Below are 25298 nucleotides of genomic sequence, written 5' to 3' on the forward strand. Positions count from 1 at the left end.
CAGGAAGAGGAAGTGGATAAGTCATTCTACAAGAAGGTAATAAGATTAGCTAACACACATGACCTAATATGAACGGGGGATTTTAACTTCCCTGATATCTGTTGGAAGACTATTACAGCAAAACATAATATATCCTATAAGTTTTTTAGCATGTGTAGGGGACAACTTTCTGAATCAGGAAACAACTAGATTTTGGGTCTAGTTTTGACCAACAGAAATGAATTAGTTGCAAACATGAAGGTGGTTGAGAACTTGGGAGGAAGTGATCATGATCTGATAGAATTCAAGATCCTATGGAAAGAAGGACATGAGAACAGCAAAGCAAGGACACTGGATTTCAGAAAGGCAGATTTCAACCAACTCAGAGAAATAGTAGGCTATTCCAGCACATGGGAAAGATAAGAAGAGCCACAGGAGGCCAATGTGGCTGCACAAGGAGTTTTTTTAGCTATCTAAAAACCAAAAGAAAATGGAGGAAGGGGCATGTCACCAAGGAATTATACATGGGAACAGCACAAGTGTGTAGGGACAAATTCAGGAAAGCTAAGGCAAAGAATGAGTTACAGCTGGCAAGGAATATTAGAGACAACAAGAAGGGGTTCTTCAAATAGGTCTGACAAAAAAGAAAGATCAAGGATGGTGTGGGTCCACTGCTCAATGGAGAAGGTGAGCTGCTGAATGCCTACTTTGCATCAGTCTTCTCACAAAAAATAACATGTGACTGGATGTCTAACGAAGTTAGCATAGACAATAAAGGGAAGGGATGCAGATAGGGATAAATAAAGAACACATCAGAGATCATCTGACTAATTTGGAATAATTCAAATCAGTGGGGCCTGATACTATTCACCTAAGGGTAATAAAGCTGAAGAAATCTTGGAGCCACTGGCAGGAATATTTGCAAACTCATGGATGAGAGGAGAGGGTCCAGAGGAAAGCAACAAAGATGATCAAAAAGATGGAACACAAGCCATACAAGCAAAGGCTTCAGTAACTCGGTATGTTTAGTCTGGAAAAGAGGAGACTGAGGGCTGACATGACAGTGGTTTTCAAATGCTTGAAAGACTGCCATAAAAAAGATGGAGAAAAGTTGTTCTTTCTTTCCACAGAGGGCAGGAGAAGAAGCAATGGGTTCAAACTACAGCATAGCAGATTTAGATTAAATCTCAGGAAAAACTTGCTAATTGTAAGAACAGTAGGACAATGGAACAGACTGCCTAGGCAGATCATGGAAGCTCCTTCACTGGAGTTTTTCGAAAGGAGGCTGGATAGTCTTCTGTCTTGGATGGTTTAGATACAACAAATCCTGCATCTTGGCAGGGGACTAGACTTGATGATGCTTCCGGTCCCTTCTAACTCTATGACTCTGTGAAAAGTAGTGTGTTTTTAATTTTACCATTCTGGAAGTCAGCGATCTGTCGCGCACACTGGTAGTGTCTCCACATCTCATACACACAGATGTGAATCAGGTAATTAAGTATGTTACATTTTTAATATTTTTAATATTTCATACTGTGACAGACACATTTAAATATTTATTTCTAGCAAATGGCAATTTTAAGTAATTTTCAAAAGAAAAATCTGAAAGGTGGAAGTTATTGTTTTGGTAACCATCTTTATCAGATTTCTGGAGTTTAAATTCATGGATATATTGTAATAAGACAGAATGTTTTGAAGTGTGCTACACAGACACCTTTTTGGTAAGTGGATGCTTTCTTTCTCTGAACATGATTGTGTAGAACAGAGAAATGCAATTGTTATCTAAAGATGATCAATGGCAGAATAGTGGGGGAAACTTTCAAGGGTAAATAATATAGTTTTTCTTTTGTATGTAGATTATATGAAGATTGACACAAACTGATCCAAATAAAGAAATAGAGTCAAGGGCCATATTTGCTGTTTTAATCACAGAGCCTCTGAATTTGCTTGTATTACTAAGAACTCACTGTCTGACAGATTTAACTAAACTGGTGTTCCAGCTTCTGTCTTAGGTTCACATGAGCCTAGGAAAAGTCAGGGAGGGAATGTTGCATTTTGGTGATTTGCAGACTTTCTTGCTATCTTTCTTGCTATCTTGCTATCTTCTCCATATTTACATTTTTAACTCACTATCTCACACTAGAGCAATCTATGAGTCAACTCCTGTTTCCCTTACACCCACAAGTAGTCTCAATAAAGACAGGTTGAAAATATTTCCTTAGATTTACATCCAATGCACCTTACCATATGGCTTAAAAGACTACTGATTGAAACACTTATTCAGAGTGGTTTTAATTTTATTTTTTAAGTTCTATAATTTTGAAAATGAATGTTAGATTTTGGATATTTTTAATTTAAAAAAAGAGTCCAAAAAGTATCCAATTGCTGTATTTGATTGTTGATTTGGTAATATGTTGAATACAATAGGGACTATTTTCAGTACAGTAAGTGCCTTTACTAATCAAAGAATGAAGTACAGGAATTTGCAGGTTACTTATTTCCAGGACATTTTTTGATAGTGAAGCATTTATTTTATAAGAAGCATCATATGCATCTTATTAAGAAATTAACTTTAATTTTCATATATAATAGGCAGCTTGTTTGTTTTTCCCCATTCACTCCTCTTGAGTACAATATTCAATGTTAAAACCAAAGTAAGGCAAAATTATGCTGGAGGTTAACTCGGTGAATCTGAAAACAGGGAATTTATGCAAAGCAATTGCTACATAGTTTCCTGCAGCCATTTAATGGGGACTTTAGCTTTAGATGTTTCCTTTTCTAACACAGTGTATTGATCTCTGCATCAAAGAAAAAAGGCTTATATGGGATTAGAACATCACAATTATTCTAAATTGCATCTGGAGGCATGTTTATAATGAAATCCTTTAAATTTCATCTATTTTTTAAACTGTTTAAAAATGTTAAAACAGGATTTACATAGTTAACAGTTAACAAATTGATGAAAGAAATGATGTAGATAAATTACTGGCCATGTGTAAGTACAAAAAGAAGACTGCCCAAAGCTATGTTTAACTGTCAGCTTATATTTAGCTCATTGCAACATAACGTCTTAAAATGTAGCAGTTCAAAATGAATTAAGCCCCAGGACAGCAAAATTTGCTTAAATAAATGTAGAGGTTTTATGCATGTGGTACTGATTTCTTTCTTTTCTCATGTGACATTAGATTGTGAGCTACCACTCACCCTCTATAAGGGGCAGTGTGCAGAAGCAGACCAGGGACCAAATTATGACTGAGAGAGTCCTTGCTTCCCCCTGTCTCTGGGAGCAAGTATTCTGTCCCAGAACTTTACCGGGCACATATGATTTTCCCCTCTGTGCCATCTCAGCTGCTCTCACCAGTATGGTGTGGGGGGAAGAGTCAAGACCTCACTCCACTGTTAGAAAATGTGCACCCTATTTCTAGTCTGAATTTGTCTAGCTTCAACTTCCAGCCACTGGATCCTGTTTGATCTTTGTGTGCTAGACTGAAGGTCCATTATCAAATTTCTGCTCCTCAAACAGGTACTTATAGACTGTGATCAAATAACTTCTTAGCATTCTCTTTCATAAAATTTATAGAGTGAGCTTCTTAAGTCTTTCATTATAAAGCATATTTTCAAATCCTTTAATCATTCTTGTTGCTCTTCTCTGATCCCTCTCCAATTTTTCAACATCCTTCTTGAGGTGTAGACACCAGAACTGGACACAGTATTCCAGTACTGGTTGCACTAGTGCCAAATACAGAAGTAATACAACCTCCCTTATCCTACTCAATACTCCCTGTTTATACATCCAAGAATTGAATTAGCCCTTTTGGCCACAGCATTAGGCTCGGAGCTCATGTTCAGCTGATTATCCACCTTGACCACCAAGTCTTTTTCAGAATCATTACTTGCCTGGACAGAGTCTCAGGATAGAGAACTGGACTAGCTGGACCTGGGGTCTGATCCATTATTGGAATTCCATTGTTCCTGTGTTCTGCCTGTGTGAGAGGCAGAATGACTCTATATCGGGGCACTGCATGAATTGTGTTACTCTCTATAATCTGCACTTGCTGTGCACTGCCTTGCCTATGGCATTGTCTAATTGAGTATCTCAATGACAAATGAGTTTAGCAGTTTCACACAAACAGGAGAAAATGGCAAACTAAAGTGTAGGCTCGACAGAACTATCAGTGCATTTTAATATACTTGAATATGGAAGTTGCTGCCAGGGTATGGGGAAGTCAGTGGAGTTATACTACCTTAAAGCTTGTTTTTCAGAGGGAAGAATCAGGATCATTATATATGCTCAGACTTTAAGAAAACAAATTGTATATTTATATGCCTACATAAACATATAAATCCATCCCCATTTTGGGAGGACAAAATAGTTGTTTTCGGTATTCATTTATAAATGTATAAAATCATCAAGGTCCACTTCTGACCTGCGTTTAATGAGTGCAACTCCCATCAACTTGGTTCTCCAGTATATGCCATGGAATAAATCAAAATGAAATGCTTTAACAGTCTAATTTAACATTGTTCAAGCATTTACAATCTCCTTTCTATGTTCCATATCATTCAGTCCACAGCCTGGAATGAGCTTTACACAGATTAGAACATCTTATTTACCTTACTTCTAAATTCTTAGCAATTACCTGAAGTGTTGCTGTTAGTCAATCATAGCAAAAGACTGGGCCAAGTCTGCACTCCTGGTGTAAATGTTAACAAAATCACATGAGTGAACAATATGGCCCAATCCGACTCATTAAAGAGGCCAAGATGGGCAGATTACAAACACACACTCTGAGAGACAGAGTTGTACATTGTAAAATATGCAAATAATAAAAAAAAACAAATAAGGAAACCTGGCTATTTTAAATCAGAAATTTTTATGAGTCATCATTTGATAACAAAGCACTGTATGAAAAGGATCAAAAAGACTGTCTTGCTAAATAAAAGCGAAGTGGAGTCCCTTTGCGGGGAGAAAAATCAACTCTTTTTACTTTTATAATGCAAGTCACAATATTAAACGTTCTCATTTAATATCAACATTCGAGAACCTCTTCAAATCCTGAGGCGATATGAACTAAAGTCAGAGTAATCTTTTTGGATTCTCCCATCCCTAACTGAATCCCAACTCTATCAGCTGTTGAATTGTGACATGCATTTACTGACATGCATTTATATATATATCAATTGTAAGACTGCAATTGGGGTTCCATTTAAGGCTTTGAGGATGAATGACCTGTATTTTTATTATAGAGGATTTTTTTCCCTTTCAGAACTGATGAAGAAAAAATTCAGTCAGTATTAACCTTTCCCTTTTGACAGTCTCTCTTTTCACATCACATTCCATCCTTCTCTATTTTAGAAACAGTATCATTCAGGTCCTTTGCTGTATCAACTGAAAGGAGGGTACTCTAAGTGAGGAAGCTGTTGGAGGCATGACTTCTGAGTGTCTGGGAAAGTTTGAATTCCACCAGTGGGATGGGAGGGAGAGAAAATGAAAGCTGACAGAGTATATTGTACCCTTGTCTACTTTGTTGTGTAACCTTAGGCAAATAGTTTCATTTCTTTGTGCCTCAATTTCCCCATCTCTAAAATGGGGATAATGATACTGACTTCCTCTGTAAAAGGCTTTGAGATCTACTGATGAAAAGTGCTGAATAAGAGCTCGGCGTTATTATTGTTATATTATTGATAGGTTCTTGTAATACTCCACAAAATAGTGTTAAACAGGCATATTACCAAAAGTACAGTGCAGCTCACAACTCCAAAATCTCCAGCAAGAGAATGTGTCTTTCCATTACTGCTCCATAATACCATAGGCCATATTAAAAAAAAATTGGTGCAGGTCTTCATAAAAAATATGCATGTCCATGTAGTATAACTGCATATTGAAATGGTCACTTTACAACTTTGCTTATGAAATTATGGTAAGTGCCTATGCAGCTGTATGCATTTTTTGTGAGTACCTGCCTTTTGTAAATTTGGCCTACTTTGTATTTTTACCTTATTTCCAACACTTTAACTCTTTTTGTATCGTCACCATGTTCTAAAGCTCTCAGTGATAATAACTTTCACTAGGGTGGCACAGGTGTCAAATAAAACCCATCCCAAAAGCTACGGCTTAAGTGTCTCCTTTGGCCTAATGAGAGAAAAATGAACGTTTCATAAGGAACATATTCCCATTCTAACTTATAGACTCATAGGCTTTAAGGCCAGAAGGGACCATCACAATCATCTAGTCCAGTGGTTCTCAAACTTTAGCAACCTGAGGACCCGCATTTCGATTTCAAAATGTTCAGGGACCCGTAAGCCCCACCCCCTTCATCCCTGGCCCCACCCCCTTCCCCGAGGCCATGCCCTGCCCCACCCCTTCTCTGAGGCCAGGCCCCCCACTCAATCCATCCCCCCTCTCTCTGCTGCTCGCTCTCCCCCACCCTCACTCACTTTCACCAGGCTGGGCCAGGGGGTTGTGGGGGGGGAGAGGTGCAGGCTCTGGGAGGGAGTTTGGGTGCGGGGTGCTGCCTCCGGCCAGCGCTTACCTCGGGTGGCTCTCGAAAGCAACCGGCACATCCCTCTGGCAGTGGCTCCTAGGTGGGGGAGGAGGGTCGGGGTCTCCGCACACTGCCCCTGCCTGCAGACACCATCCCCGCAGCTCCCATTGGCCACAGTTCCTGGCCAATGGGAGCTCCAGAGTCAGCGCTTGGGGTGGGTGCAGCGTGCAGAGATACCACCCCAGGGGCCACAGGGACATGCTGCCCACTTCTGGGCAGGTAGGAAGCCTCCTGTGCCACCGGACTTTTGGCTTCAGCAGGAGGTGCTGGGTGGGAGGGGGGAGTTGTTGAGTGAGGGAAGGGGAGGAGTTGATCAGCGGGGCCTGTGGACACCCTGGAGTGCCCTTGGGGATCCCCAGGGGTCGACGGACCCCAGTTTCAGAAACTCTGATCTAGTCTGACCTCCTGCACATTGCAGACCCCCTGCTGTAAGAGACCCAAACCTCTGGCTGCGTTACTGGAGTCCTCCAATCATGGTTTAAAGACAAAGTTACAGAAAATTCACCATTTACACTAGTTTAAACCTGTCAGTGACCTGTGCCTCATGCTGCAGAGGAAAGTGAAAAACCCCGGGGGTCTGGGCCAATCTGAACCCTAGGGAAATCCCTTCCTATGGCTAGAGTACAGGTATTGATGGGTGTGTGCTGTTCAGGAAAGAGAGAACTAAAGATAAAGGTGGTGGAGTAGGTACTATATTTTATTTTATATTTTAAAAAACATCTCTTCCTCAGATACCATAAAGACCAATATCCAAATATCAATTCACCCCAAACTGCTGCATACTAGGACTAGCAAGTGAAACAATGCCTGAACTATAGTACTATTTGCCTCAGTTAAGGGTCTGTTAATGGTACAGATCTGTGAGAATCTTCATTTTTCTCATGGAGATTTCTGATCCTCTCAAGTATAACTTAAAGGCCCTGATCCTTAAGTGCAGCCAAGCTTCACTTCATGCAAGACCCAAGATGGACAGGGGACTCCCTTTCACCCCTGGGGTAGCTGAGGACCAGTTCAGTCCTTGGCTTAAATCAGAGAAGCCTTGGTCCATACTGAGTTGTACCGATTTGTAATAGAAGACCACTACGAGCCATTACGCCAGCTGGAGATCAATCCCCTGGTACCCTGGCAGTCCCCTGGCATGCTCTCTATGCTGGAGTTTCCAAGTGAGGGTGATGTGTTCTCCAAGCACATTGACTAAGGGTATAAAACAGAACACAGGGGCCCCATGCTTGGCCTTTATCCTGCCCCCACCTATGCTGCAAGCCACAAAGACACTCAGAAGACTGAAGACTCCAACAGAGGAGACTGGTCCATGTTTAAGGGACAAACCTGTATATTAAGGACTGCAATATACAGTGGGGTGAGAAAAACTGCTTCATCTAGATGTTGCCCAGTCTAATAGGGATAAGAGTTTAGACTGCATGCTTATATTTTCTTTTCTTTTGGTAACTAACTCTGACTTTTTGCTTATCACTTATAATCAATAACTTTGTTTTAGTGTTTATCTTTACCAGTGAGATTGCCTGAATGTGTGGTAAATCTGCTCAGGTTTGCAAAGGCTGGTGTATATCCACTTTTCATTGATGAAGTGGTGAACCAATTAATAAATTTGCACTGCTCATCTTGAGCAGTGCAAAATGGTATATTCCTGAGGTACAGTGCTGGGAGCTGCGGGGATTTAGCTGATGCCCTTCTCCATGTGATTCATGAGTGGCTCTGGGAGCATTCATGCAATATAGCTGGGTATGGGGCTCCACATGCTGTTGTGCTGAGTAATAACAGCACCTGGAGGGGCTTGCTGCTTGTCACTAGCAAAGCATTGTGAGCGACAGCCCAGACTGGAGAGCTAAGGGGGCACAGTGGTCCCGCAGTCCCAGGCTGCACCCCAGGGATCCCATCACAGTCATATATTGTATTTAGATTTTAAACTAAGGCATTTTGGGCCAAGTATGTAAGAGATGGCTGGAAACCATTCCATACTGATGAAAGGATATTAATATAGTGAGCTGGAACAGTTTACATATATTTCCAAATAAGTAATCTTTACGCTCCATGAAAATCAATACATCAATCCAAAGTAGCAATGTCCTAAACTGGTGATACAAGGTGGTATTGCTGCAAAGGAATGCTATAAATAATGAGTCAAATTCAGAAGGTTTAATCTAGATAAAGATTTGTTTTGATTATCTCCAAAGAACAGTGTATGGTGACATTTCATAGTTTCCCATGTTCTATCCAGGTGGTAAATATTGCAAGAATTCAGAAAGTGGAGAGAGATGCTAAAGGAGAAAAATCATTAATCAGACTTTTTTTTCTGAACTGCTAAAAAAGTACATTTTGAATTTTGAGTGAAAACAGGTCTTTTTTTTAACTCTATATGAATTTGCTTATTCATCCTTCTTATCTAGCAACCTCTTTTCCATCTCCATCAAGAAGAACCAAGTTATTACAACAATCAATGAAAATATATGAAGCTTAGTATATTTATAATCATTCTCTTGGCTGGAATCAGTAGATCCTGATAAGGTAAAAAAGAAAGTTATAAATGATATATGAATGACAGCTGTATATGGAATATATAACAATAATATTTTCCCTGTGTATTTTCTGGGATAGTTGTAGTAGATGGTGGGAGAGTTTTAATTTGGGATAGTCCTTATATTTTAAACCTTGGTCCCAATCTTTGTGTGTATTATTTAATTCTTGGACATACCACCAGAACTCTGCATGGGTAAATCGAAATATAAATAAAGTATTGCATCTTTCTGTGGAAACAATAGGGCTAAAGGAACCAGATGTTAGTCAAGCACAACTTGCATTGACTTCAATGGGAGTTCTACCTGAACAAGGCATGAATAATTATTAGAGGATCTGGTGCACGTTGTCAACTATCTTCCGAAGCCCACTGAAGTTCCACTGACTCCAATCATTTTGGATGAAGCCTATGGGGAGTCCATTATTTAAGAAATACATTTCAAGTTCTAAGCCACACTCAAATAAGGAGAAATAAAAAGGTAAATTAGTGAGAAAAATCTTAACACATTTCAAATTTCAGTCCTACAAAGACTTTCTACTATCTTTTCTCAGGTCAAGTGTTCAAAATCTGGCTTCATATTTTGCACTTGAAATTCTGAGCATGCAATATTCCAAAATACAATTATTAGTGGGCATGGTTAAGGTCAGGTGGATGTCTAAGTACTATGTCTGATGTCAGGAGCCATTAAAGGGATTAGAACTTTAGCAGAATCAGCAACAACTTTGAATGGAACAATAAACACTGTGTATACAACCTGTAAGAGGCAGCCACTTATACCAGCCTAGTTGTTAGAGGTTATACTATCTTAAAACATGAAAACAACTGGGGTTCAGATTACAAGAAAAAAAGCATTCACAAACCCAAGCTAGTTTTACAAACCACCCCGCAAAACAGTTTGGGTAGTTTGCAAAAAACCTTTGACTGCACAAGATCCGCCCAACCGAAGAAAACTATACAAAATAAATCAGCAATTTACATTTAACCAGCCAAATCTGCAAGACCTTCAATTTAACACAGGATGGCGGTCAGTAGCTGCAAAATGTTTCCCTTACGCTTTTCCCAGACACTAATGTTCATTTAGCTCATCCTGTGTGTTGAGAGCCACCTGTATACGTCCAGTACCGCTCATGCCTGCCCAGCTGGCCCCTTTCCTCCTTAGCAGTGTGGCTCCTTTTGAATGTATACTACCAGTGGCTGCCTCCTCCCCCAGCTGCACAGTGGCAGTCATGGCAGGGGATCCCGCATGAGCTCCAGTTGGACATTTATGAAGTGAGCAGGGAAACAAACTGCATCAGCATTCCTAGTACCATACTGCTTTCCTGGGAGCATACTGAGACAGTGGTCCCTAGCTCCACCATACCAAATGCTGGGAGCACCCATGGTGGGATGTTGATGCCTAAATAGTATATACCAAACTCTTTGTTCACTAACCAGGTCAAAGTTTTGAAGTAACAATTTTTTTTAAAATATCCCCTCCAGCGGCATCAGCGACATAAAGCCAAATCAAATTAGTTATTGGCAAGGAGAAATAATTTACAAGCACCAAAATTGTTGTCTATGTTGTTGATACTGTCCAATTTTCTGCAGAATGATGTGAATGGTTCACATCAGCAAAAAGCTGGCTACACAAAGTGCAAATCTTTACGAGCTGCCATCCGATCTAGCAGCAACAATCAGAACGAACGGTTTGTTCTGAGGTGAGGCAACATGAATAATGCATTTAACCACCTAAACCAAGTCTACATTTGATACTCTTCCCGGATTATTCTGCAGACACCTCAGGCTGTAAGCTTTCTTTTTCTCTGACGTGGGAGATGTTTTGGATTTTTAATGATGAGAAGCTGTTTGAACTGAGATTTAAAAGAAGAGACCTATTTTGCTCCTACAGAGCTAATGATCACCTAGGAAGTCAACCCTGCAGATATCCCTTGGAGCTATTCTCCCTAATACAATAAGTCTTGTTACTAAAGCAGCCAAAACAAATGAAACTTTGCACTGTAGTTTAGCAGATCTCGCAGCAGCTAAGACTGTTTGGTAATTCAAATGCAATCTGTGCTTCATATTAAATATATTTTTCTCAATCCAAATCAGATGGACCGTCCAGCAAACACCATAAAACATACTTTACCTTCCTTAGTCAAGGTTTGAGACTTAGACTGCTTAAACAGTTAACAGGAAAATGGAAATTACATTTGCTACTCAGCTGGGTTGCTCTTCAGGTCAAAAAGGGAAAAAAAACATTGGGCCAGATTCTCAGCTGAGCTATGCCAATTTACACTAGCTGAGGAGCTTTCCCATCTTTGGGAAGTTGCACTATTGTACTCTTAAGTAGAGCTAGGCAGGAAATGGCTTTCCCATCCTCTGAAAACTTTGGGACAGAGCTTATCTGGCTCAGTTTCTCACTGTCCTTTTTCCACATTATGTTAGCACCTGCCTCACATTGCAGCAGCTTGCTCCTTGCCACTTGTAAGGCTCAGTCCTCTTGCATTTCTCCAGCAGTTAGGGTGACCAGTACAATAATGCACCCTACCCAAACAGGAAACATAGCCCAAATCAGAACAAAACAATAGCCTGCTTACCATGTTTAGAATGCAAATTAATAATGCTGCCATCAATAAACAGTAGCCAGTGCAGTGACTTATGCATGCAAATCAGCAAACACCTAAATTGGTTCCTTCGTTTTTCTTCTGTGGCAGTATGGATTCCTGTACCCCTACAACTGTGTAATAGTGAGTCCTGGTAGTGAACACTATAGTCAAGGTTGAAAAGGTGTTTTTGAAACCAGAAGAGTTTGTCCCATTGTCTAGGAAGGGTGGAGATTTGCTTCTTGAAGCTTTTGGTTGTAAAAAGGAAAGAAATGTTAAATTACAAACACTCAGGGTCGCATACCTTGTGCTGTAAAGTCCCATTAATGTCAGTGGTGCTGTAGACATGATTCGCAGGCATAATATGGACTTTTGTGAGCAAACACATAAATAAATCCCTTATTTACTGGACAAGAACAGTGTGTACTAAGGCTTAACAGAATAAAGACCTGATTCTCAATCAGAAGTCACTCCATTGCAGACAATGAAAATACACCGGTGTATCTTCAGTTCTCTAAAGCCAGTTTACTAGAAATGGTAGAACCTTTGAAAATTAAAACAAGTCACTGAAGGCAAACTCTTGTGTAGGGAACACATAAGTGATTGGATTGTTACTATGACTTCAAACTTCATCAACAAAGCTAATGAATGCAGTTGCAGCTCTTTCTGCATTCTGGCTCGCTAGTGATGTAATTCCTCTCTGTATTATTTTAATAAATTTCTCATTATTACAAGTATGTGTTTGATCAGCAACTGAGTCAGCGTTTAGCTATCATTTCCTTGAAAAACACCATGAACATCATCCAGAAATGCTGGTTGACTGCAGTATCACTCATACATCTAATAATGCATCCTGCTATTTCTGTCCTTGTCTTTATTATTAATTATTATTATTATTATTTACATTGCAATACAACTTAGGAGCCCATCATGGACCAGGACCCAACTGAGCTAGGTGCTTTGCTCAGATTACCTTAATTTTCTTTAGGCCCTTCATTTTCACTTCAGAATGGCTTCCCTGGATTTAATTATGGTGATGGTTTTCTGAGAAATTCTGATTTCAAATGCTTTGTGCTTAATTTTCCATTTAAGACTTTTCATCTGCTTTGATCTCCTCAATCACTGTACTATTTATCACTTCCATCTTAATCAATAATGGATTGAATTTTACCTATCTAATTCATATTGTCTGCATTATATCAAAGGCTCTGGAGATGTGGAAGCAAGTGCACAATGGATTGAATTTTACCTATCTAATTCATATTGTCTGCATTATATCAAAGGCTCTGGAGATGTGGAAGCAAGTGCTGATTGTGGGTAGATGCCTTTTAATTAAATTTTTTTTTTGCTTCATATATGTGATATTAAACCACCTTGAATATTTCTCATTACTGTCATGCCTTTTTGTTTCCTTCACTAATCAATATCTTTTGATAGACCTCTCGGAGGGGAAACCACAGTTTCAGCGGGTTTTGGACTAAGCCATTGGGTGAGGGTCTATGGCTGCGTTACGTAGGAGATCAGACTAGATGATCATTGTGGTCCATTCTGGCCTTAATATCTAAAAATGTAGGAATACTGGGAGAACTGATTATTATGATTATTATGATGATGATTATTATTAATAATATCATCATCATCAACAATTTTCTCTTTGATAGCACTCTCCAATTTAGGATCTCAAACTGCTTTACAAACAGCAGTGCATCAAAGGCTATAAACTGCACACACTGAAGTCAATAGCAATTGATTAAGCCCCAGGTCTAACAACATCTGAGTGTCGTCCCCCCCGCATTTTATCAATAGGGATACTGAAATGACTAAAGGTTAAATGACTTGACTAAGGTGCCAGAGGAAGCATGTGACAAACCCATATTGCCTGACTCCCAGTTCTGTGCTAAAACAGTAAGACCATCCTTCCATGCTTCTAGGAAGAATTTGGTTCCTCCCAGTGAAAAATGAGGCACATTGGTGACATCAGTAAACCTGCACGACTGCTGCCTGTATTGCAGCCATCCTGTAGATCACAGAGGACATTTATCGATACTTTAAGCCCTCTTCTAGGAGAAAAACAAACATTCACCTCGATATTAAATACAAACATTTTCAAACAAATGGAGAAGGCCAATTTAGATGGAAATGGACATCTGGAATTTTGGCCAAGGGGCCATAACATTATTTACCAAACAAACACAAAGTACATAGGATATTCCCCATTTTCCATTCACTCACAGTGGTTTTACACCAAAGTAAACACTGGTTGACTTCAGTGGAGTTATTCTGGATTTACACTGGTGTGAGAGAAGAATCAGGTCCAACTCCTGAAAAGGGACCTGTCCTAGCAACAGCAAAGAGAGCAGAAGGTAACACAAGACCAAGAAAGGAAATGCCTGCTTCTGCCCAACTGTTTATGAGAGATGTGCCCCCCCACCGCTGAACCAATTCTAATGCCTGTAATGGGCACCAAGAATTGTCCAATAAGGTCCTTCTTAACTAGAAAGCATGCCTCCACCCCTAGCCAATGGATGCCGCAATGCTGCCCATGAGGTGTAGCCTCCATCTCCCATCTTGCACTCTCCCACAAATGCATGCTGGCTGTAAGGGCCAGCACACAGTAAAAGGCACAAAAGCCTCAAGCATACATGAGTGCCTAGATGGGAAACCGGATGCTTCCCTCACAGAATCTCAGTAATCTCATAATGAATCCTCTTTTCTCATGGCACAATACATGTTACTGCAATGGGACACTCTCCAAGCCACTTTCCTTTGCTTCTGAAATGGTAGATGGAATTTACCGGATATCCAGTTTTGTCCTCATTTTATGCCGACAATAATTTAACAACATGATGAATGACAGTTGTGACGGTGCCCCCATAAGGCTTTATGGAAATATGCTTATGAATATATATGACATAACTGGAATATGTTCAATGTTACATATGCCATGTAAGATATCTATGTAAAAGTTATGATCTACTGAATCTATTAATCATATCTGTATGCATATATCATTTTTGTATTCAAAGTTATGAATATTGGCTGTGTACTGGCTTGATTTCTAAATAACCTTAGTAGAGCATTTGGTCAGTTCCTGGAGAAAGGAATTCACAAAGTTAAGTGCCCAATCAAGAAGCACTTAAGGAACAATGCATCTTGGAATGCTCCAATCCACATAAGAAGTCTTCCTGGAGATATTCAAGATACCAGGTGGGCAATGGCTTCTGCCTGTAAAAACCGTGAGTCATGCATGGACATGTGACTTGCCCAGGTGACTCCTGAACTCCATCTTGGAGCTGGACTTTGAATAGGAGAGAGGAGGGGGTCTCCACCCACAAGAGAAAGTCTATTTAAGCCCGTGTGAGACCCCTCCATTTTGTCTTCAGCTGGCTAAGGATATAGCCTCTCCACCCCCAAGGATACCTGAAAGAAACTGGAACAAAGGACAGTAACTACAGGGGGTGTAAGTGCTTGCTGGACCTGGACTAGAAGGAGGCTAGTCTGTAAAAGAGAGCTTACTGGAACTGATGAGGTTTTTATCTGTATTCAGTTTGATTAGACATAGACTTGCGTGTTTTATTTTATTTTGATTGGTAATTCACTTTGTTCTGTCTGTTACTACTTAGAACCACTTAAATCCTACTTTCTGTATTTAATAAAATCACTTTTTACTTATTAATTAACCCAGAGTATGTATTAATACTTGGGCGGGCAAACAGCTGTGCATATCTCTCTATCAGTGCTATAGAGGGTGAACAATTTATGAGTAAAACGGATTTATTTGGGGTTTGGACCCCATTGGGAGTTGGGCATCTGAGTGTTAAAGACAGGCACACTTCTGCAAGCTGCTTTCAGTTAAGCCTACAGCTGTTAGGGGACATGGTTCAGACCTGGGTCTGGGTTTGCAGCAGGCTAGTGGGTCTGGCTCAAACCAGGCAGGGCACTGAAGTCCTAATCTGACTGGGCAGGAAAGCAGGGGCAGAAGTAGTCTTGGCACATCAGGTGGCAGCTCCCAGGGGGTTTCTGTGATCCAACCCATCACAACAGTATTCTTACTTTTAATCAAGCAAAGATTAAGAGAACAGATAACCAGCAAACTCCCCGAAGCTCAGTGACTGGTGATGCAAAAGAAGGGATGCCTCTGCACCCAAGTTTGAAGATTTTGGGGACAACTGATGTATTTTATGTGGAGCTGGTTGAAAATTTCTCCACGAGACTTTTTTCATATAAAAAATGGCCATCTGAAGTTCATTCAGTGTCAGAAATTAATCCCAGAAGGGGTGGCTGTACATCACTGATTTTCCATATCTCTGTCTTTTTTCAGTGTTTATGTAAAAGTTACATTTTCAGCTCTCTTAATCCTGCCTCATAAACTCCAGCCTCCCCCCATCTCCAAACATATTTATTTCTCTTCTCAGAACATCCTCCAGTTTGTTAATATCTTTCTGCTAATTAGCTGTCCAGAAATTAATGCAATATTTCAGGTGCATGTTCACTGAAGGCAGGTAGGTAGATATTATCATCACTCCTTCATCTATGGCATGAAGCCGCTGTGTAATCAATCTAACATTCCACTGGCCTTTTTTGCTGCCATATGGCATTTACTTATTTTGCTTTATACACACTTGCAGAAAAATAAAAGGAACACCTGTCCTTTGCTTTATACAGACAGACTGCTCCCCAGGAACCCCCAACCCACTTTGACCAATAATTAATGCTAAAAACTTGTACCCACATTTGATGCCCCCTACCACCTCTATGGTAGGGCCCTTTCAGGTTGTCTGCATTTTCTCTCCCGCTGAATACCTCTGTCTGAAATTATTTTTCCTCAGATGCAGTATCTTGCACCTTTCCAAATTCAATCTCATTTTATTTTCTGTCTAACTTTATGTACCTTTGGGTTATTTTCTGTCCTCACTGGTATTCCCACTCCCCCGTTTGACTTCTGCCAATTTCATCAACGTGCTGTTTACTCCCTCTGCCAGATAAGTGAGGGAGATGTTAAATAAGGCCAAAGCTAGTATCAATTCCTGTACCATCCCCCTACAAACCCCTCAGATCAGTATTTTGCCATTTATCATTCCTTGTTAACAAGCTTTCAGGCAGTTGTCCATACATATGACATTGTTCTCATAAGACAATGTGAAAAATCTATTATTTATATTACAGTAGCACAACATGGCATCAGATGATTTATTAAAATTCAATTATATGCAGTGCAGGTAGCAAAGCCTTTAGTTAAGGTTACCTAAAACTTCCTGTGATAACACCCTGATTCCAGTTGCTTATAACTTTTCCAAACTTTAACAGTTTGAACTGAAATTTTCCATGCTGGGTATTTACCTCAGGCTGAAGTTTTGGACGGCAGTGTCAGCTAAAATGGTTCAGCCATTATGCAATTAGAGAAAATACATTTTTTGCCAATGTAAAAATATTTCTGGTGACCCCTTTTCTCTGGGAAGCTCTAGCTTTGGAGAAGTGACTTGAAATTTGGCTGGGAGGAGTTGAATGGGGGATGTGCTGGTGTCATGGACATACCTTTTGCTGTCGCTATGAAAATCCACCCAAATCTGGCCAAATTGGTAAGCCTTTAAAAAAAATCACCACTCACATGTGGTCAGCAGAGACTTGTTACAGTTTGGCAGTTAAATTCCCCAAAGATTCCACCTGCACTGAACATGCTCCAGCCCTTATGGCACCTACATGTGACTGGATGCACCTGTGCACGTGCCAGCCCAGGGCTTACAGGGGCTGCAAAAGACAGCTGCTGTGGTCAGGCATCAGATCTGAGAGCAGGAAGGCTGTCTCTCCTCTGCTTTAAATGACCCCTCTGCTGGTGCCCAGGCAGCCTGAAGAAGGAAGCATGTGACTCAAATTTAGAAGGGACATGTGCCAGGGGTCGGGGAGAAGACTTGGACTGGCTGGACAAGTAGACTGGGGGTGGCAAGGAGACTGTGACTGAAAACCAGGGGTGGTAGGACTGGCACTAGCTAAGCAAGGAGGTTGGGAAAAAGTCAGGGGAAAGGGAGGAGAGAAGGGACAGACATCTGACAAGGAAGCAGGGTGTGGGGAGGACTGGGTCTGGCTGGGCAAAGAGACTGTGAGAGGAGCCACAGAGGAGGGAGACTGACACAAGGAGACAAGGGCGGGGAATAGTATGTGATCATGTAATTAGACTATTATGATGCATACACACAAGCAAGGCAAATTAAGGTTGCACAGACAACCTTAATTCTGGCATTTCCTAACATATGACTACTTGACTTTGCAACCTTAATTCTTTTTAATGTATTTTGTTTTGTATGTCATATACAAACTATACTTATCTCCTCTACTGTTCTCGGGTGTATGCTGCATCCCTGCAGCAGCGGGTACACTGGAAAGCAGTGGGAACAATGCTGCTTTAGTACTGGGTGGGAAAGGTTTTTCCTGTCCTGGGGAAATTTTCAAAAGATTTCAAACATTTTTCCCATCTAGAATTGGAACAAAAATCTTGAGAATTTTTGAAAACTGACAATAAAAAAAAATGGTTTGGGTCAACTGAAATATGTTGTTTGACATTTTGTTTCTATTCTGATTTTTATTTTTTTTCCACCATAATTAGCTTACATTTTGAAACAAAAACTCATTGTGAATAGTAAAACTGGAGTTTTCCGCTTCCAAAATTTTGAATCAAGAAATTTGCCAAAACTAACCCTTTCTCACCAACAGTTTCAGTTCTGATAAATTGGTGTTTTCTGACAAAAAATGTTCCATCTAAAAATTCCTGACCAGCTCTAATCTTCCTATAAGAAGTGATAAATAACTATAATAATACTACTTTATGTGCTGCTAACCCATCTGGTTTTACTGTCAGTCTTTTCCCTTCATGCTGGAAGGTTGTTCTGGTTTGGTATCCTGACTACATCACAAAAATTCACAGGTCCTGCTTTGAGCTTCTCATCCCCTTACACTAAAATGTGACGGGTGTTCTTTCAAGAAGAGATTCGATCTGGATGATACTTGAATCCAGCAGCAGCTGATAAGGGCAGAGTCTCTCTTCATAATGGTTTCTCTGGATTTTAAGCCAATGCATCATTCTACCTGTCTGTCTGCCTGTCTATTTATACAGCCCCCATCACTACAGGATCTGAGTATGAAAGCTTCAGAGGGATCATCTCAAAAGAACTGCTACTTGTCCATAAAGAAAGTTGACTATAATATCCATGGCTAAAATGGAAATGTGACCCCATTAGATTAATCGTTTCATCTGTCTTAAATCACAACAAGCCTCTATTACAAATCCTGCAGCTATATCACCTTTTGTTGTGATGCCCTATAAGCCAATGAGGGTAGACCTGGGACTGAACTGGGATGGAAGGTCTGTACCAGGGGATATAATCTAGTATTGAAATAAATGGAGTAAACAAGCTATTAAGATATGGAATAGGCTCCTAAGGGAAGTGGTTAATGCCAAAAATTAGACTTAACAAAAATATTAGAAAATGTTCCATAGGGAAGAGTCCTGTATTGACTAAACCCTATAGAACTAAGTGTCCTAACCGGTCTTTTTCCATAGGTGTGTGTCTATCCATATGTTAATACCACCCTTGCCCCCATCTCTAGCTTCCGCAATTCTATTGTGTTTCTGAGTTGGACTGAGTTCCTCCAGTAGGGACATTGGCTAAGCTTTTGGAACACTGCTGCCTACAATTAGGCTTCTAGATCCATATTTAGGCACCTATATATAAATGGCCTGTTCTTCAAAGTGCTCAGTATTCATCAGCCCTTACAGAAGCCAGCTGGAGCTGCTGGATGCTCAGCACTTTTGAAAAGCAGAGGTGCCTGATTATGGATTTAGAGGCCTAATTTTAGGCAATTGTTGAAACTCTTGGCCTTTGTGTTTCTAAAATACCATGTACATAATGCTCTATAAACAAATAATACGTTACAATAAGCACCTCAATAGTCAGCAATTATTTATTCTATTATAAGCTTTCTTTAATATTGAGTGAAAATTGTATGCAGGCTGTTGTTTTGACTTTTCCTTGGTTTTGCACCTTCTCCTCCTTGGATATTTGTCTCAATCCATCATTCCCCACTTTAAAAGAACTCTGAATGCCTTTTTTTTAACCCCGTCCCCCTTCAAAAAAAAAGTCTCATCTAGTTTAGTCACTGCTTGCTATTTTATTATTTGATATGAATGGCCCACATTTTCAAAAGTGACTAGTGATTTCGGATGCCTCTGTTTTTAGGATGCTCAACCTGAGACACCTTAAATGGGCCTGATTTTCAGAGGGTTTGTGCTCAGCACTACAGGAAGACCTCATCCCTCTGAATGGGACTGGAAGGTGAGTGGGAGCATAGCTGAAGCCAATAGGAAAGGCCCTGTGATCCATACTAATCTTATTTCAAAACTCAAGCCCATTATCTTCAAGTTGAATACACCATGGACTAAGGGGATGATCCTACTACTATTCAGGTCAAAAGCTAAACTCAGATCAACTTCGCTGAGAGAAGAAACAGGTCCAAAGGGTCTAATCCAAAACCCACAGAAGTCACTTGAAAGAATCTAACTTTAATGGACTTTGGGTCTGGCCCACTGTGTATTCAACTTGAATGTGGTGGACTTGAGTTTTGAAATAATAATAAAGACTCCCATTGACTTTAGCAGACTGTGGGTCTGGTCAGGAATTTATTGACAAAATGTTTCTTTGTTGGAAAATTCCTATTTGTCAAAATTGAAACTTTGCAGGGGAACATATTAGTACTGACCATACGTTCTTTGAGAAGGTTTCTCAGGTCCAGGGTAGACGTTTTGGACATGCCCCGAGAAAATGTTCATGTCCCTGTTCCGCCTAATTTAGAGCAGGGATTTCAATCTGGGTCTCCCACATCCCAAGAGAATGCCCTACCACCCTATTGGCTAATTTCAGATGGTGCATGCTCCCTCTCTCAAATTACTTAAAAGAGACAAGGTGGGTGAGGTAATGTCTTTTTGTGAACCAGCTTCTGTTGGTGAGAGAGACAAGCTTTCAAGCCACCCAGTGCTTTTCTTCAAGTCTGGGAAAGGTACCTGAAGAAGAGCTCTGTGTGTCTTGAAAGCTTGTCTCTCTCTCACCAACAGAAGCTGGTCCAATAAAAGATTTTACCGCACTACCGTGGCTCTCTAGTATCCTGGGACCAACATGGCTACAGCTAGACTGCAAATTATTTAAAAGTCATATACGTATGGCTGTATAGAAAATTGTATTAGCATTTGTCATTGTTTTGGCTGTCACGCATCTGATTAAAGCACTGTATGAAAGCAAACATACAGAGGGAGTTTTTATGCACCCCTAGACCTAACATACCTTAAGCTTAGTATTCTTATCGAAGGTACTTAAATAAAAACTCTTTTCTCAACAGTTAATAACAATCTTTATGAGGCATTTCAGGGTTTTCACACCACTGATACACATTGTCTTACTTCTGATTTTTAATGGTTCACTAAAATTAACTTAGTTTGTTTTCTTTTGTTTAATTCTCCTGGATATCAGCCCTGCCTTTGATACAGCAGATCATAGCATCTTGCTGAGCTAATGCTCAAATTGTGTGGGTGGCTGGCACCAGCAAAAATGGTTTTGCTCTTCATTTAGCAGATGTCACTTTGCATTAGAAGGAGATTATCTTTTCTTAGACTGTGCTGTGCCTGTTACTGTTTGTGTGGGCTCTCTAGGGGAATGTATTCTGATCCATTGTTGTTTGTAGTGTCTACATTATATAAATGTTGTTGCAAGGCATTTGTAAGCATGGAGTTTGCTTTATCCGATATACTTCTGAGACTCAGATTTCCATATCACACATTAACGTCAGCACAGCTTTCTCTCTCATCTGATAAATATAGCAGTATGGATGTAAGATAATTTCTTTTGAGTAAGTGCAGATAAAATAAAATCCTTTCTACTTAGATTTCCAATGCAATTATTATTATTTTTATTTCAATGCTGTCTCCTGTTGAGTGACACATAAATGGCTATCAGACCAATACAAGATAATGTTAGAAACCTGAATGTCAGCTTTGATTCTGACAGGCTTTTAAAAGCTGATCTTAGATATAGTAAGGATTCCTCCCTCCACCAAATTTCATGATGTTGCAATGATTATTCACAAAACTGCGAGAATATCAAGATTAGTGCAGTGTCGATTCACGCTGAGAACTGTATTGCTTCTCTGGGGTGCAGAGCATAACAGGGTACTTCCTAATATTCAGAGGATGTCTGGAAATATTCCAAATCAGAAAAACATTTAGAAATAGTAGCAGGCAAATGTTAGCTAAGATGGGCAGGAAAGAGGGCAGCGATGGACACTGATTTTCTATCACAGAAAGGTAAAATGAGTATCCCAAGATGCATAACTGCTATTTGATAATCCCATTACAGCATCCTCCATCCAGCTAGGAAGCTGCAACCTTTCCTTTCAGATGCAGAACTTGCCACTGCTGTCCATGCTTTAGTCACCTTAGACAGTTGAAATGCACCCTACATGGGGCTACACCTTAAAACCCTTCAGATATTGAAGCTGGTGAAGAATCCAGCAGCTTGTTTACTGAGTGAAGCATTTTGCTGGGAGCACATGTCTCTAGTGCTCCAGATCTGCACTGTTCATTGGTTTCCAGATGGAGTTTAAGTTACTATTTATGACCTATAAAGGCTTAAATGACTGGGGAACAAATTACTCAGGGATCACCTCTCTCCCTGTGACATTCTGCCACAACTACAGTTTGCAGGGCCACTCAAACTGGATCTTCTTCTTCCCCTTGTCCCATCTTCTGGTGTCAGGTCATCATGCAAGTGTCAGCCATATTCATCTGTCCAAGGTGGCATTAAGGTCCACCTGCTTACTATCTTCTTTGGTGCAATCCATCCATTGCTTCCTCAGCTTTCCTTGGGTCTCTTTCCTACCATCCTCTCCTGCCATGGTAACTTCACCAGGTCCTTTTCATTCATCCTCTGTAGATATCTGAATCAGCAAAGTCTCACTTCCTTGATTTTGTCAGCCACATCATCAACTTTGCCTTCCATCCTAATGCTTTCATTTAAAAATCTGTCTCTTTGTGTAACTCTTCTGATTGCGTGAAGACATCTCATCTTGAACACCTGTAGGTATTGAACCTGCTGTTTCTCTACCACCCATGGTTCTGCACCATACAAAATTGCAGGGTGTACTTTAGTTCTATATATAAGCAGAGTCTGAATGAGCTCTCCCCTGACATCTAGTGGTGAGCTGTGGAAAAAGACTTCAGGAGCTGATCTTGTTTGCATGGACACATCCACCCTGCCTAGGTGCTCGGCATGATGGGATTGCTTGCCCAAATGATCACTTGTGGCTGGTGTTGGATCCCCAGTCTCCTTGCTTTTGGGCAGGAGTAATAAAGGGTTGTTATCCTTGTTGTGTGAACCAAGGGCAGCAGAACTGTATCTAGCATACCCCGATGGAGGGACTCACCCTCCACAGAATGGCACTCGCTAAGCAGGGGACATGTGTTCCAAAGCCCAGTGAGTTAAGAGAGGGTGGTGTGGGCTTTGTTTAAGAGTTTTACAAAAAGAAAAGGAGTACTAGTGGCACCTTAGAGGCTAACCAATTTATTTGCGCATAAGCTTTCATGAGCTACAGCTCACTTCATTGGATGTAGCTCATGAAATCTTATGCTCAAATAAATTGGTTAGTCTCTAAGGTCCCACTAGTACTCCTTTTCTTTTTGTGAATACAGACTAACACAGCTGCTACTCTGAAACCTGTCATTAAGAGTTTTAGATGCCATTTGACAGCTTCTATTGGTGAAAGAGCTGTGCTAGAATAGCTCTGTGTAACTCAAAATCTTGTCTCTCTCACCAACAGAAATTGGTCCAATAAAAGACATTACCTTAACCACTATGTCTCTCTAATCTTGATTGCTGTTATTTTAAATAACACATTAAGGGTCAGATTTTCAAAGGCTCAGCACCTAACTGCTCCTAATTAGGCACCTAAATGAACTCCCCACATTTTCATGAAGTTGCTCAGAACTCAGAAGTTCCTACTGAGAGCAAAGAAATGAACAATGGGAGCTAGTGGCTGTTGAACTCTTTTGAAAATCATGCCACTGTATTTAGATGCTTGAATGGGAACTGAGCAGTTTTGAAAATCAGATTCCAATTGTGGGTGCCAAGCACTTTGGAAAATTTGGCCTAATAAAATTAGTGGATGAAAGAAGCGGGAGTAGACATATTTGGATTTCAGTAAAAAGTGTTTGGAATCTATTCAAAACCCATTCAAACTCAAAGAAAGAATCTTATTGATTTCAAAGTCCTTTTGATCAGCCCATGATATATTGGCTCATGAAATCTTTATCTTATAATTAAGAATATAAGAACAGCCATTCTGGGTCAGACCAAAGGTCCATTTAGCCCAGTATCCTGTCTTCTGACAGTGGCCAATGTCAGGTGCTTTGGTGGGAATGATCAGAACAGGTAATCAAGTGATCCATCCCCTGTTGCCCAATCCCAGCTTCTGGCAAACAGAGGCTAGGGACCATCCCTGCCCATCCTGGCTAATAGCCATTGATGGACCTATCCTCCACGATTACTCCAAAGGAGCTTGGATAGGAAATCTGTGGATGAAGAACTGAAAATGGACTGAGGAATGGGAAAAAGTGTATGATAACGGGAAAAATATCAGGATGTGGGAAGTGTCTCCTTGCACATTCTGCAAGGATCAATATTATTTACAATGTTATTTAATATCTTAAATGATATTGAACAGAATGGGCCAGATCCTCATTCTGCATTCCACTGATTGTCAGTGAAACTAGGCTGATTTCCACCAGCTAGGGATCTGGCCCATACCTTTGCACAGTACTAGGGGTAAGATTCTGCACTCTCTATAAATACACATCTGCACTGCACGCACGTAGTGTACCCACTACCCAATACAGCTTAGGTGAGTAGAGTAAAGAAAGGCTTGAAGGGTGTGGGTATGTAGACAAATACATACATATTACACAGCGCTCTACTCACCCAAGCCTTGCCTCCCCATCTACACTGGTATTTTTAGCAGTATGGTGTCTCGCTGCCTCCCTGCTGCAGGAGCCTTCCCCTGCCACAGGGAAAGACGCAAGAATCAGGTAAAGGCTCTGGCAGGAGGGAAATCTCAGCTTTTCCTCCCCTGCCTCCCCTCTGCCGGAGCCTTTCACTGACAGGGATAGCTAGCTACACACTACAGCATGGATGCAACCTACTTTTCACTGCGGCATGCAGCTACGCGTACTCTACCCAATGGCACCAATGATGTGCAATGTACATGTAGCCTAAGATATCCCATGCACAACTTGCAGCCTGGAGTGGAGAGGCTGAGACTGCTTTAAACCACGCTTGGACTTTACCAATCCTGTGCACTTCTAGGGACTAGAAATGATTGGCATAACATGGGACAGCAGTTGGGCCTGTGTAAATTCAGGCAACCTCCCCATGCTGCCAATGGGCCACAGCAGTGCCTGGAATCTCTGAAACCCTGTGGGTTGCAATCTCTTTACTGACACACCCTCCTGCCCCCAACATGCTCCCTTTGATGGGGCTTGCAAGGGGGTCCTCAAGAGGCAGGCTTATGGCTGTCTCCACTGCACCTGTGCCAAGGAAACCACCATCCAACCCACCCCTG

This window comes from Chelonia mydas, chromosome 3 (genome assembly GCF_015237465.2).
Source record: "Chelonia mydas isolate rCheMyd1 chromosome 3, rCheMyd1.pri.v2, whole genome shotgun sequence".
Taxonomy (NCBI): Eukaryota; Metazoa; Chordata; order Testudines; family Cheloniidae; genus Chelonia; species Chelonia mydas.